This window comes from Nomia melanderi, unplaced genomic scaffold (genome assembly GCF_051020985.1).
Source record: "Nomia melanderi isolate GNS246 unplaced genomic scaffold, iyNomMela1 scaffold0249, whole genome shotgun sequence".
Taxonomy (NCBI): Eukaryota; Metazoa; Arthropoda; class Insecta; order Hymenoptera; family Halictidae; genus Nomia; species Nomia melanderi.
In genome coordinates this window covers 23,517-37,995 of record NW_027475364.1, presented here as the reverse complement: position 1 = coordinate 37,995, position 14,479 = coordinate 23,517, and the positions used below count along the sequence as shown (strand labels likewise).

Here is a 14,479-nt window from a genome sequence, read left to right as displayed (position 1 = left end):
GAACTAAAGAAGAAACAGGTGTAGGTGCAGTTATAGCTGCTGGTAACCAGAAAGAAAATGGAAACTGTGCACTTTTTGTTAATATTATAATTGACATAAATAATAAAATTAATTTATAATCCTGATAAAAAAAAACATTTCAAGAACCAAAAAATGACAATATACAAACAATTAAAATTAAAGCTACATCCCGTAATCGATTACAACAAATAGTTAATATACCAGAATTATAAGAATTTTTATTTTGATAATAAATTACCAAACAATAAGAAATTAACCCCAACCCATCTCAACCTAAAATAATACCAATTATTCTAGGTCTTAAAATTATTAAACATATAGAAATTATAAAAATAAAAACTAACAATTTAAAACGTTCAATATATAAATCTTCTTCTATATATTCAACACTATATAATATAACAATTCCAGTAATTAAAATAACTGTACGTAAATATATTATACATATAAAATCAATATAAATAACAAATCTAAATTTTATAGAATTCATTTCAACAATTATTCATTCCATAAAATAAATAATTTTAAATAAATATAAATAAAATCCGAAAAAAAAGAAAAGAAATATATAAATAAAAAATAAACCATAAATCTTATAATAATAATTTAAAGTAAACATTACATCTTTGAAATCACAATTCAATATTTTTTTTAAACTACTTAAATTTAATAAAATCAAATTATAAAAATATTGATAAATTAAAAATAAATAAATTTAAAGGGATTCAATGAGATAAAACAATTAAATAATCTATTAAACTATATTTATTAATTTTACAAAAATTAAATTCACCATGTTGTGTATACCTAAATAAATTTAATGAATAAAAAAATCTAAAAAATATTAAAATTATTAAAATAAATAAATTTAAAAAATTTCAATTAACTAAACTTATAATTAAAAAAATTTCACTAATTGAATTCAATGATAATGGAGCAGATAAATTTGATGTACATAATAAAAATCATATTAAAGACATTCTAGGATATAAATTTATTAATCCTTTATTTATTAATATTAATCGTCTATTTCTTGATAAATAACATAAATTTACTAAAAAAAATAACCCTGATGAACATAAGCCATGAGAAATTATTATTATGTATCTCCCTTTAATTCCACTATTTATTAATGTTATCATTCTAAGAATAAGCTACTAAAATTTTCATACCAATTTGACGTATACATAAAATACTAATTAATATTGATCCAACAATTCTAAAATATATAATAATTTCATTAAATTCAATAAAATTTTTTATAAATATTAACATAAATCGAATTAAACCATAAATTCCTAATTTTAATAAAATCTCTGCTAAAATTATTGACCCAATAACAGGAGCTTCAACATGAGCTTTTAATAACCAAGAATGAAATATAAATATAGGAATCTTAACAAAAAATGTATATATAAAAAATAAAAGTATAAATATATTCAAATACTTAATTTTTAATATTTCAAAATAATATATCATTAAAATATTATAAAAATAACATAAATCCAAAATAAAAATTAAAAAATGTAAAGAAAAAAATATTGTATAAAATAATAAATAAAATGAAGCTAATCCTCGTATTTCACCTAAACCTCATTTTATAATAATAAAAAATATAAGAACTAATCTAATTTCAAATATAAAATAAAATATTAATAAATTTATTGAAGTAAATACAAAAATTAAAGAAATTAATAATATTACTATTAACATTTTAAAATAAAAAAAATCATTATTTTTAACATAAAAAAAAATAAAAATTAAACCAAAAATTAAAAATGTTAATGATAATAATATGTAAGAATATAAATTCATTCTAAATATTTCATTAATTATTCCATTTTCTACAAATTGATTAAAACAAAAAAATGGAATTACACAAAATAATAATATTAATATTCCTAATAAATGCTTATTATTAAAAAAAATTAATAAAATTATTATAAAAATTATATAAATTATCATATTAAATTTAATACTTTTACACTTTGATTCCCAAATAAAAAAATTATTCTAATTATTAATCCTAATCCAATTATACTTTCACAAACTCCTATAATTAAAATAATTAAAAATAATCAATCATTTAAATCCAAATTTAATAATATTAAAACTAAATGTAAAATTAAAATTAATTAAAACTCTAAACAAATTAAAATTAATAAAAATCTCTTAAATCTTAATATCATTAATAAAATAATTACAAATAATAATAATATATAATTAAATTCACTTATAATTTAAAAAAAAATTAATCTATTAAATAAATTTATTTAACAAATTTCAAAAAAATTATTTTAAAATAATATCTTTAACTCCCAAAATTAAAATTTTTTTAAAACTATTTCTTGATAAAATTAAATTAAGCTATATAATTTAAATACATAAAATATTAATTTTGTAAATTAAAATTAGAACTTTATTCTTATAGCTAATAAACCTATTTATTAAAATTATCATTTTTAAAATCATTATATTAATATGAATAAAATTATATAATATTTCAGAAAATAATTTCTCTCCAATAAATCTTATATTAATATTAATTTAATACACCCTAACTTTAATAATAATAAATTATATCTTTATACCAAAAAAATCTTTATACTTAATAATAATTTTTATCACAATCATTAGAAGAATACTAATTATATTTATATACTTTGTTAGATTAATAAATAACTTATTTTATAAAAAAAAATAAGATAAATAATTACTTTATCTTCATAAATTATATATTTTTATTATTTTTTATCATAAATTTATACTTAAACAAAAATAAAATAATAATTAATTCAATTAATGAAAATATTAATATTTATAAAATCTTTGAATATCCTTATATTTTAATCACTTTTTATTTAGTAAATTTATTATTATCAATTTTAATTTTAACAATAAAAATTTCCACAATTAACAAAACAAATTTATCATTACGAAAAATCAAAAATTAATATTTATGAAAAAAAAAATTTTTCATAAGTTAATTAATCTTAATCCATTAACAAAAATACTTAATATATCATTAATTAACTTACCAACACCCATAAGTATTAATTATTTATGAAATCTAGGATCAATTTTAGGTTTATTCCTAATAATTCAAATCATTTCAGGATTATTCTTATCTTTTCATTACTGCCCTAACATTAATCTAGCTTTTGATAGAACTATCCATATTATAAAAAATATTAATCTTGGGTGATTTATACGATTAACTCACATAAATGGAGCCTCATTCTTTTTTATATCAATATTTATTCATATCGTTCGAGGAATTTATTATTTTTCATTTACACTTACAAAAGTATGATTAATTGGAATTATTATTCTATTATTATCTATAGCAACAGCATTCTTAGGATATGTATTACCTTGAGGACAAATATCTTTTTGAGGAGCAACCGTAATTACTAATTTACTATCAGCTATCCCATATTTAGGACAAATAATAAATGAGCTATCCCATATTTAGGACAAAGTTCAATGAATTTGAGGAGGATTTTCAATTAATAATGCTACTCTAAATCGATTCTATTCATTTCATTTTATTTTACCAATAATTATTTTATTAATAGTAATTCTACATTTATTTTTCTTACATTTAAGATTTTCTCATAATTCAATAGGCTTAAGAAGAAAACTTTACATATTATCTTTTAATCCTTATTTTATTATTAAATATTTATTTGGTTATATAATTATTTTAATACTTTTTTTTCAATTACAATCAAATTTCCTTGTATACTAAGTGATCCTGATAATTTTATTTTTGCAAATCCTATAGTTACTCCTGAACATATTAAACCTGAATGATATTTCTTATTTGCATACGCTATTCTTCGATCTATCCCAAATAAATTAGGCGGTGTAATTTTTCTATTATTATCAATTTTAATTTTAATTACATTAACAATATTAAATAAAACTAATATAAATTCATGTAAATATTATTATTTAAATAAAATAAATTTTTGATTATTTATTATATCATTTATTATATTAACATGACTAGGAAAACAATTAATTGAATATCCATATATTCAATTAACACAATTATTTTCAATTATCTATTTTTCCTACTTCTTTATTTCTCCAATTTTAAATTATTTTTGAGATAAACTTATTTATTATAACTAAGTTAATGAGCTTGAAATAAGCATATATTTTGAAAATATAATATAGATTTATTAAATCTATTAACTTTAAAAAATAATTATTAATAAAAATTCCTTAAATATAAAATTTAATAAAATATAATATAAAGAAATTAATAAAAATTTTTTTCAACATAAATCTATTAATTGATCATAACTAATTCGAGGACCAATTGAACGTATCAAAATAATAAAAAAAAAATGAATATTAACAAATAAAACAAAATTTCAACTTATTAAATATAAACCAAAAAAAATTTATACTATAATAACTCTAACAAAAACAATTCTTAAATACTCAGATATAAAAATTAATGTAAATATACTTCTAAAATATTCAATATTAAAACCTGAAACTAACTCAGATTCACCTTCAATTAAATCAAAAGGTGAACGATTTAATTCAACTAATATACTAATTAAAAATATTAAATAAATAGGAAATATATATATAAATATATACATATAAAATTGATACTTTAAAAAATTATATAATGAAAAATCTTCAATTAATAAAATTAAAGAAAACAAAATTAAAAATAAACTAACTTCATAAGAAACTGATTGAGCAATAGATCGAATAGAACCTAATATTGAATAATTTGAATTAGAAATTCAACCTCTTAACATTACAGGATAAACAATTAAACCAATAATTATTAACATTAATAAAATTCCATAATCAATAAAAATTATATAACAATTTATTGGATAAATAAATCAAATTAATATAGAAAACAAAAATATTAAAATTGGTATAAACTTATAAATTAAAAACTTTCTTTTTATAACGAAAAACAACTCTTTACTCAATAATTTAATTGCATCTCTAAAAGGTTGAAAAAACCCTAAAAATCCAACTTTATTCAGACCTACCCGAAATTGAACTAAACGTAACAATTTACGTTCAAAGAATGTCAAAAAAGCTATTCTAACTAAATTGAAAATTAATAAAATAATAAATATAAAAAGATCTAAAATAATTATCTTAAATTCAAATAAAATTATTATCTATTATAATACTTATTCTTATAATATTCATAAATTCTAAATTTATAACACTTTTCTGTCAAGATAATTATTAATAAATTTAAATTATACTAAAAATAATATTTATATAAATTTAGTCCTTTCGTACAAAAATTTAAAATTAATTTAAAGATAGAAACTGATCTGGCTTACACCGATCTGAACTCAAATCATGTAAAATTTAAAAAGTCGAACAGACTTAATATTTAAATATCTTCATTTAAATTTAATTTTAATTCAACATCGAGGTCATAAACATTTTTATAAATATGATCTTTCCAAAAATATTATGCTGTTATCCCTAAGGTAATTTTTTCTAATAATTCTTATAAACAATCTCAAAAATTTTACAATAATTACTGATAAAAATATTTTAAAGTTTATTAAATTTAAATATCCTCCCAATTTAATAATAAATCAATTAATTAAAAATTAAATTTTAAAAATATTTAATAAACTATATTATAAAATTCTATAGGGTCTTCTCGTCCCTTAAAAAAAATTAAGCATTTTTACTTAAAATTTAAATTCATAATTTATACTTGAAACAGTTTATATTTCATTAACTCATTCATACAAGACCTTAATTAAAAGCCAAATTATTATGCTACCTTTGCACAGTCATGAATACTGCAACTATTTAAAATCAAATTCATTGAGTAGAGCTTACCTTAAAATAAAATCAAAAAGAAATGTTTTTGTTAAACATTTGAATATAAATTTTGCCGAATTCTTTAAGTATAAATAAATATAATATTTATTTTATTTTTAAATAAATTTAATTACTAATTTAATCATTATAAATAAATTCAATTAATTTTAAAATATTATTTTATAAAAAATACATTAATAAAATTAAATTAATAATAAATAAAAATAAATTATAAAATTTTTTATATTAATAACAAATTTTATGTTTATAAATATATAAACTTTAATTTTAAAATTATAAAATAAATTTATAGATTATCCCATAAATTTTTTATATTTAATAAATTTTAAATTATATATATACATATAATAAAAATAATAAAAATTAATTTAAATATATGAATTAAATTCAATTCTAAAATAACTAGATATCTAAAATTTGAAAAAAATTTCATTTCTAAATAAATATTAATAAACATTCTGCTACATATAATATTATATTTATTTAGATCATTTAATTTTCGAGATTCATATATTTATACATATAAATTAAATAACCCTGATACAAAAGGTACAAAAATAAATTTTATTTTTATAAAATTAAAACATTTCTTTCACAATACTATTAAATAAAAAATAAATTTATTCAAAAATTTTACTAAAACAATATAAAATTAAATTACTTTAAAAAAAAAAATAAATATAACAAATATTATATATATATAAATTCTATTTAATAAAATTTTAAATTATAAAAATTAATCTTTTTATTGTAAATAAAAAATTTTTATTAAACTAAAATTTTAAATAAGTACATTTTCCAATACACTCACTTTGATACGACTTATTTCAATTTTAATGAAATTGACGGGCGATTTGAACATTAAATAAAATAAATTCAAACAATAGAATTTTATTTATTTTACTTTTAAATCCAATTTTATAAAAATATTAAAATTTTAAATTCAAAAATTTAATTTAATGTAACTCATATAAATCTAAAAAAAAATACATTTTGATCTGAATTCTTATATTTAAAAAAAATATTTTTAAATTATAAAACTTAAATTTATAATCTCTACTAAACGACAATACATAATCAATATCTTCAGTTTGTCTTAACGTGGATTATCCAATTAATCTACAAGTTCCTCTAATTTAAAGATATTTAACCGCCAAATTTTTTAATTTTAATGATTAACATTTAATTATTAAATTATAATTTTCATATTCAATAATAGGGTATCTAATCCTAGTTTACTTTAAATATTTAATAAAAATAATATCTATAAAAATTAAATTAATTAAATTTGTATATTTCACCAATAAAAATTTAATAAAAACTAATTATCTAAACAAATTATTTAAAATAAAATTAAATCAATTTATAAATAAAATTTAACCGCAGATGCTGGCACTTATTTATCCTTTATTTAAATTAAATTTCTCATTATAACATTAATTAATAAAAAAAATTAATTTCTAAAATAAAATTATTAAAACTATTAAAATTTTAATAAATAAAAATTTTATATAATAAATTAAATTAAATAATTAATTAAAATTTTAAAATCAATAACCTTTATTTTTCAATTAAAATTCATCTACAAAAAAATATCCACAATAAATTCTTTACATTTAATTAAAATCTCCCTAACTCAAATTAAATCTATTAAATTTATTAGTGATTAAATTTTTTCACTGAAAATTAAAACTACCGACTAAAATTCTTTTACTTTCTATAAATGTTATTCGGTAAAATTTTTACCTTACTTATCTAAAATATCTATAAATAAATATTTAATAAAAAAATAAATAATTTTTACATAAATTTATATTAAATTAATCAATTTTATATTTAATTAAATTAAATTATTATATAATTAATAAATAATTATAAACTATATATATAAATATTTAATATATATATATACAATATTACTTATATATATATTAAATATTAATATTCATATAAAGAAATAATTAATATATAGTGTATATATATTTATATTTAATTAAATATTTAAATTAAAATTAATCTTTAATAAATAATTAAAATCTCCCTAAATATTTTACATTAATAAATATATAAATATTTAACATATATATACATACATATATTTATATATATATATATATATATTAAATATTTATATATATATATATACATATATATATATATATATATTAAATATTTATATATATATATATATACATATAAATATAATATATAATATATATAGAATAAATATAATAAAATAGTTTAATATAGTTATAATAGCTTTATATAGTTTTATATAGTTTTTTGTAGTTTTATTAGTTTTATTATGTTTTATATAGTTTTATACAGTTTTATATAGTTTTATTAGTTTTATTATGTTTTATATAGTTTTATATAGTTTTATACAGTTTTATATAGGTTTATTAGATTATTATTAGTACTCGAATAAACAAAATCCAGATCGCTTCTCGGACTTATGGCTACGATCAAAGCGTACTCGCATAACACACACACAGATCGCTTCTCGGCCTTATGGCTAAGATCAAAGAGTACTCGCATGACACTCATCCACATCGCGTCTCGGACTTAGGGCTAAGATCAGAGTGTACTCGCATAACACACATCCAGATCGCTTCTCGGCCTTATGGCTAAGATCAAAGTGTACTCTCAAAACACACATCCAGATCGCTTCTGGGCCCTATGGCTAAGATCAAACTGTACTCGCATAACACGCATCTAGAACGCTTCTCGTCCTTATGTCTAAGACGAAACTGTACCCGAATAACCCAAATCCAGATCGCTTCTCGGCGTTGTGGCTATGATCAAATTGCACTCGCATATCACACATCCAGATCACTACTCGGCCTTATGGCTAAGATCAACGTGTACTCGCATAACACACATTCAGATCGCTTCTCAGCCTTATGGCTTAGATCAAAGTGTACTCGAATAATCCAAATCCAGGTCGCTTCTGGGCCTTATTGCTAAGATCAGAGTGTACTCGCGTAACACACATCCATAACGCTTCTCGGCCTTATGGATAAGTACAAAGTGTACTCGCATAACAAAAATCCAGAGCGCTACTCGGCCGTATGGCCAAGGTCAAAGTGTTCTCGCATAACACACATCCAGGTCGTTTCTCGGCCTTATGGCTAAGATCAAAGTGTACTCGAATAACACAAATCTAGATGGCGTATTGCACATATGGCTCAGATCAAAGTGTACTTGCATAACAGACAACCAGATCGACTCTCGGCCTAATGGCGAAGATCAAGGAGTACTCGCATAACACACATCCAGGTCGCTTCTCGGCCTTATGGATAAGATCAAAGTCTTTTGAAATGACGAAAATGCAGATCGCTTCTTTTCCTTATGGTTGAGATCAAAGTGTTCACGAATGACCCAATTCCAGATCGCCTCTCGGCCTTATGGATGAGATCAAAGTGTACTCGCATAACACACATACAGATCGATTCTCGGCTTTATGGCTAAGATCAAAGTGTACACGCATAACACACATGCAGATCCCTCCTCCGTCTTCTTGCTAAGATCGAAGTGTACTCGCATACCTCAAATCCATATCGCTTCACGGCCTTATGGCAAAGAACAAAGTGCACTCGCTTAACAAACATCCAGAACGCTTCACGGGCTTATGGATAAGATTAAAGTGTACTCGCATAAAACACATCCAGATCGTTTCTCGCCCATATGGCTAAGATCAAACTGTACTCGAATAACACAAATCCAGATCGCTTGTCGGCCTTACGGCTAAGAACAAAGTGTACTCGAATAAGACATATCCAGATCTCTCGTCGGCCTTATGGCTAAGAACAAAGTGTACTCTCATAACCCAAATCCAGAACGCTTCTCGGCCTTAGGGCTAAGACCAAATTGTACGCGACAAACCCAAACCCAGATCGCTTCTCGTCTTTATGGCTAAGATAAAGTTTACTCACACAACACTCATGCAGGTCGCTTCTCGGCCTTATGGCTAAGATCAAAGAATACTCGCATAACACACATCCAGATCGCTTCTCGGCCTTATGGCTAAGTCCAAAGTGTCCTCGCATAACACACATCCAGATCGTTTCTAGGCCTTATGGCTAAGATCAACGTGTACCCGCATAACACACATCCAGATATATTGCCGGCCGTATGGCTAAGATCACAGTGTACTCGAATAACCCAAATCCAGATGGCTTCTCGGCCTTACGGCTACGATCAATGATTACTCGCATTACACACATCCAGATCGCATGTCGGCCGTATGGCAAAGAACAGTGTGTACTCGCATAACACACATCCAGATCGCTTCTCGGCCTTATGGCTAAGTCCAAAGTGTCCTCGCATAACACACATCCAGATCGTTTCTAGGCCTTATGGCTAAGATCAACGTGTACCCGCATAACACACATCTAGATCGCTTCTCGGCCGTATGGTTAAGATCAAAGGGACCTCGCATAACATACATCCAGATCGCTTTTCCACCTTATGGCTAAGATCAAATGGTACTCGCATAACACACACCCAGATCGCTTCTCGGCCTTATAGCTAAGCTCAAAGTGTACTCGCATAACACATATCCATACCGCTTCTCGCCCTTATGACCAAGTTCAAAGTGGACTCGCATAACACACATCCCTACCGCTTCTCGCCCTTATGACCAAGTTCAAAGTGTACTCGCATAACACATATCTGGATCGTTTCTCGGCCTTATGGCTAAGATCAAAGTGTACTCGAGTAACCCAAATTCAGATCGCTTCTCGGCCTTATGGCTAAGATCAAAGTGTACTCGAATAACACAAATCCAGGTGGCTTCTCGGCCTTATGGCTAATACCAAAGTGTACTCGCACAACACACATCCAGTTCGCTTCTCGGCTTTATGGCTAAATTCAAAGTGATCTCGAATAACACACATCCAGATCGCTGCACGGCATTATGGCTAAGATCAAAGTGTTCTCGAATAACAAACATCCACATCGCTGCACGGCCTGATGGCTAAGATCAAAGTGTACTCGCATAACCCAAATCCAGATCGCATCTCCACCTTATGGCTATGATCAAAGTGTACTCGCTCAACACACATCCAGATCACTTGTCGGCCTTACGGCTAAAATCAGAGTGTACTCGCATAACACACATCCAGGTCGCTTCTCGGCCTCATGGATAATATCAAAGTGTACGGGCATATAACACATCCAGATCGATTCTCGGCCTTATGGCTAAGATCAGAGTGTACTCGCATAACCCAATCCAGTTCGCTTCTCGGCCTTATGGCTCAGATCAAAGTGTACTCGCATAACAGACATCCAGATCGCTGCTCGGCCTTATGGCTAAGATAAAAGTGTACTGGCAGAATCCAAATCCACATCGCTTCTCGGCCCTATGGCTAAGATCAAAGTGTAATCGAATAACCCAAATCCCGAACGCTTCTCGGCCTTATTACTAAGATCAATGTGAGCACGCATAACACAAATGCAGATATCCTGTCGGGCTTATGGCGAAGCATAACCATAAGGCCGAGAAGCGAGCTGGATTTGGCTTATGCTAGTACGCGTTCACATTAGCCGTAAGGCCCGGTAGGCGATCTGGATCTGTGTTATGCGAGCACACGTTGATATTAACCATAATGCCGAGAAGCGATCTGGAACTGTGTTATGCGAGTTTTATATAATTTTATACAGTTTTATACACTTTTGTAAAGTATATTATAGTTCTATATAATTTTATACAGTTTTATGTAGTATTATACACGATTCTATAGCATTATGTAGTTTTAAGCGGTTATACATTGTTTTGTATTCTTTTTTATTGTATTTCACCTTGTACATTGTGTTATGCAGTTATACATATTGTTGCGCTGGGCGGGTCCTGGAGTGCTCGCCCGCGACATGTTTATTTACAATGTTCTTATTTACACTAATATTTACAATTTCATACAAATATTACAGAATGTAGTCTATAGCTCATCACGTCTATTCTCGTCAAAGACTACTCGTTTGTCTTCGTTTACTCTGACCAACTCCTTAGCGACCAGTTTATTTCAACCCCCTTCAGATCCTAAGGGTTGGATCAGCCGTGCATGCTGGAGAGATGAGTTCGATACATCGCAACCTCGTTCATTCGATGTATCGCAACAATATTGTTATGAACTTTTGTGTAGTTTTATATGGTTTCTTATAGTTTTATACAGTTTTATACAAGTTTATATGGTTATATCAGTTTTATATAGTTTTATATAGTTCTGTTAATTTTATATAATTTTATACAATATTGTATTATTTTATACAGTTTTAATTAGTTTTATATATTTCAATTAGTTTTATATAGTTTCATATAGTTTTACATAGTTTTATGTAGTTTTATATAATTTATTATAGTTTTATATAATTTTATATACTTTTATACAGTTTTATTAGTTTCATATAGTTTTATATAGTTTAATGAGTTTTATATAGTATTATATAGTATTATATAGTTTTATATAGTCTTATATAGTTTTAAATAGTTTTATATAGATTTGTATAGTTTTATATAGTATTCTATAGTTTTATATAGTTTTATATAGTTTTATAAAAGTTTTGTATAGTTACATATAGTTTTTTTAGTTTTACATGGTTTTATATAGTTCAAAATAGTTTTATATAGTTTTATATAGTTTTATATAGTTTCATATAGTTTTATAAAGTTTATTATAGTTTTATATAGTTTTATACAGTTTTATATAGTTTTATATAGTTTTATATAGTTTTATATAGTATTATATAGTTTTATATAGTTTCATATAGTTTTATATAGTTTTGTATAGTTTCATATAGTTTTTTTAGTTTTACATGTTTTTATATAGTTTTATATAGTTTTATATAGTTTTATATAGATTTATATAGATATATATAGTTTTATATATAATTATATAGTTTTATATAGTCTTATATAGTTTTACATAGTTTTATATAGTTCTATATATTTTTCTTTAGTTTTATAAGGTTTCATATAGTTTCATAAAGTTTAGTACAGTTTCATATAGTTTTTTTAGTTTTACATGGTTTTATATAGTTCTAAATAGTTTTATATAGTTTTATATAATTTTATATAGTTTTATACAGCTTTATTAGTTTCATATAGTTTTATATAGTATTATACAGTTTTATATAGTTTTATATAGTTTTAAATAGTTTTATATAGTTTTATATAGATTTATATAGTTTCATATAGTATTATATAGTTTTATATAGTCCTATATAATTTTACATAGTTTTATATAGTTCTATATAGTTTTATATAGTTTTATATAGTTTTATATAGTTCTATATAGCTTTATATATTTTTATACAGTTTTATAAAGTTTTATATAGTTTTAGATGCTTTTCATATAGTTTCATATAGTTTCATATAGTTTTATATAGTTTTATATAGTTTTATATAGTTTTATATAGTTTTATACAGTTTTATATAGTTTTATATAGTTTTATATAGTTTTATACAGTTTTATATACTTTTATACAGTTTTATATACTTTTATATAGTTTTATTTGTTTTGTATAGTTTTATATAGTTTTATACAGTTTCATATAGTTTTATATAGATTCATATAGTTTTATATGGTTTTATATAGTTTTATATAGTTTTCTATAGTTTTACATAGTTTCATATATTTTTATACAGTTTTATATAGTTTTACATTGGTTTATATAGTGTTATATAGTTTTACATTGTTTTATATAGTGTTATATAGTTTTATATAGTTTTGTATAGTTTTATACAGTTTTATAAATTTTTATATAATTATATACGTTTTTATTAGTTTTATATAGTTTTATATAGTTTTATATAGTTTTATATAGTTTTATATAGTTTTATATAGTTTTACACAGTTTTATATAGTTTTATATTGTATTATATAGTTTTATATAATTTTATATAGTTTTATGTAGTTTTATTAGTTTTATATACTTTTAAACAGTTTTATTAGTTTTACATAGTTTTATATAGTTTTACATATTTTTATATAGTTTTATATAGGTTAATATAGTTTTATATAGTTTTACACAGTTTTATATTGTTTTATTAGTTTTATATAGCCTTATACAGTTTTATATAGTTTTATATAGACTCATATAGTTTTATTAGTTTTACATAGTTTTATATAGTTTTATATAGTTTTATATAGCCTTATATAGTTTTATTAATTTTATATAGTTTCATATAGTTTTATATAGTTTTATATAGTTTTATATAGTTTAATATAGTTTTATATAGTTTTATATAGTTTTATATAGTTTTATATAGTTTTATATAGTTTTATATAGTTTGATATAGTTTTATATAATTTTATATAGTTTTATATAGTTTTATATAGTTTGATATAGTTTTATATAGTTTTATATAGTTTTATATATTTTTAAATAGTTATATATAGTTTTATATAGTTTTATATAGTTTTATACAGTTTTACACAGTTTTATATAGTTCTGTATAGTTTTATATAGTTTTATAAAGTTTATATACTTTTATACAGTTTTATTAATTTTATATAGTTTTACACAGTTTTATATATTTTTATATAGTTTTGTATAGTTTTATTAGTTTTATATAGTTTTCATATAGTTTTATTAGTTT

The 14,479-nt window shown here is 22.4% G+C and overlaps 1 pseudogene; it reads left to right on the top strand.

The window, feature by feature from the left end:
- Window positions 1-2,980: 2,980 nt before the first annotated feature.
- LOC143175921 (cytochrome b pseudogene) lies at window positions 2,981-4,161 on the top strand (annotated as a pseudogene).
- Window positions 4,162-14,479: the final 10,318 nt, after the last annotated feature.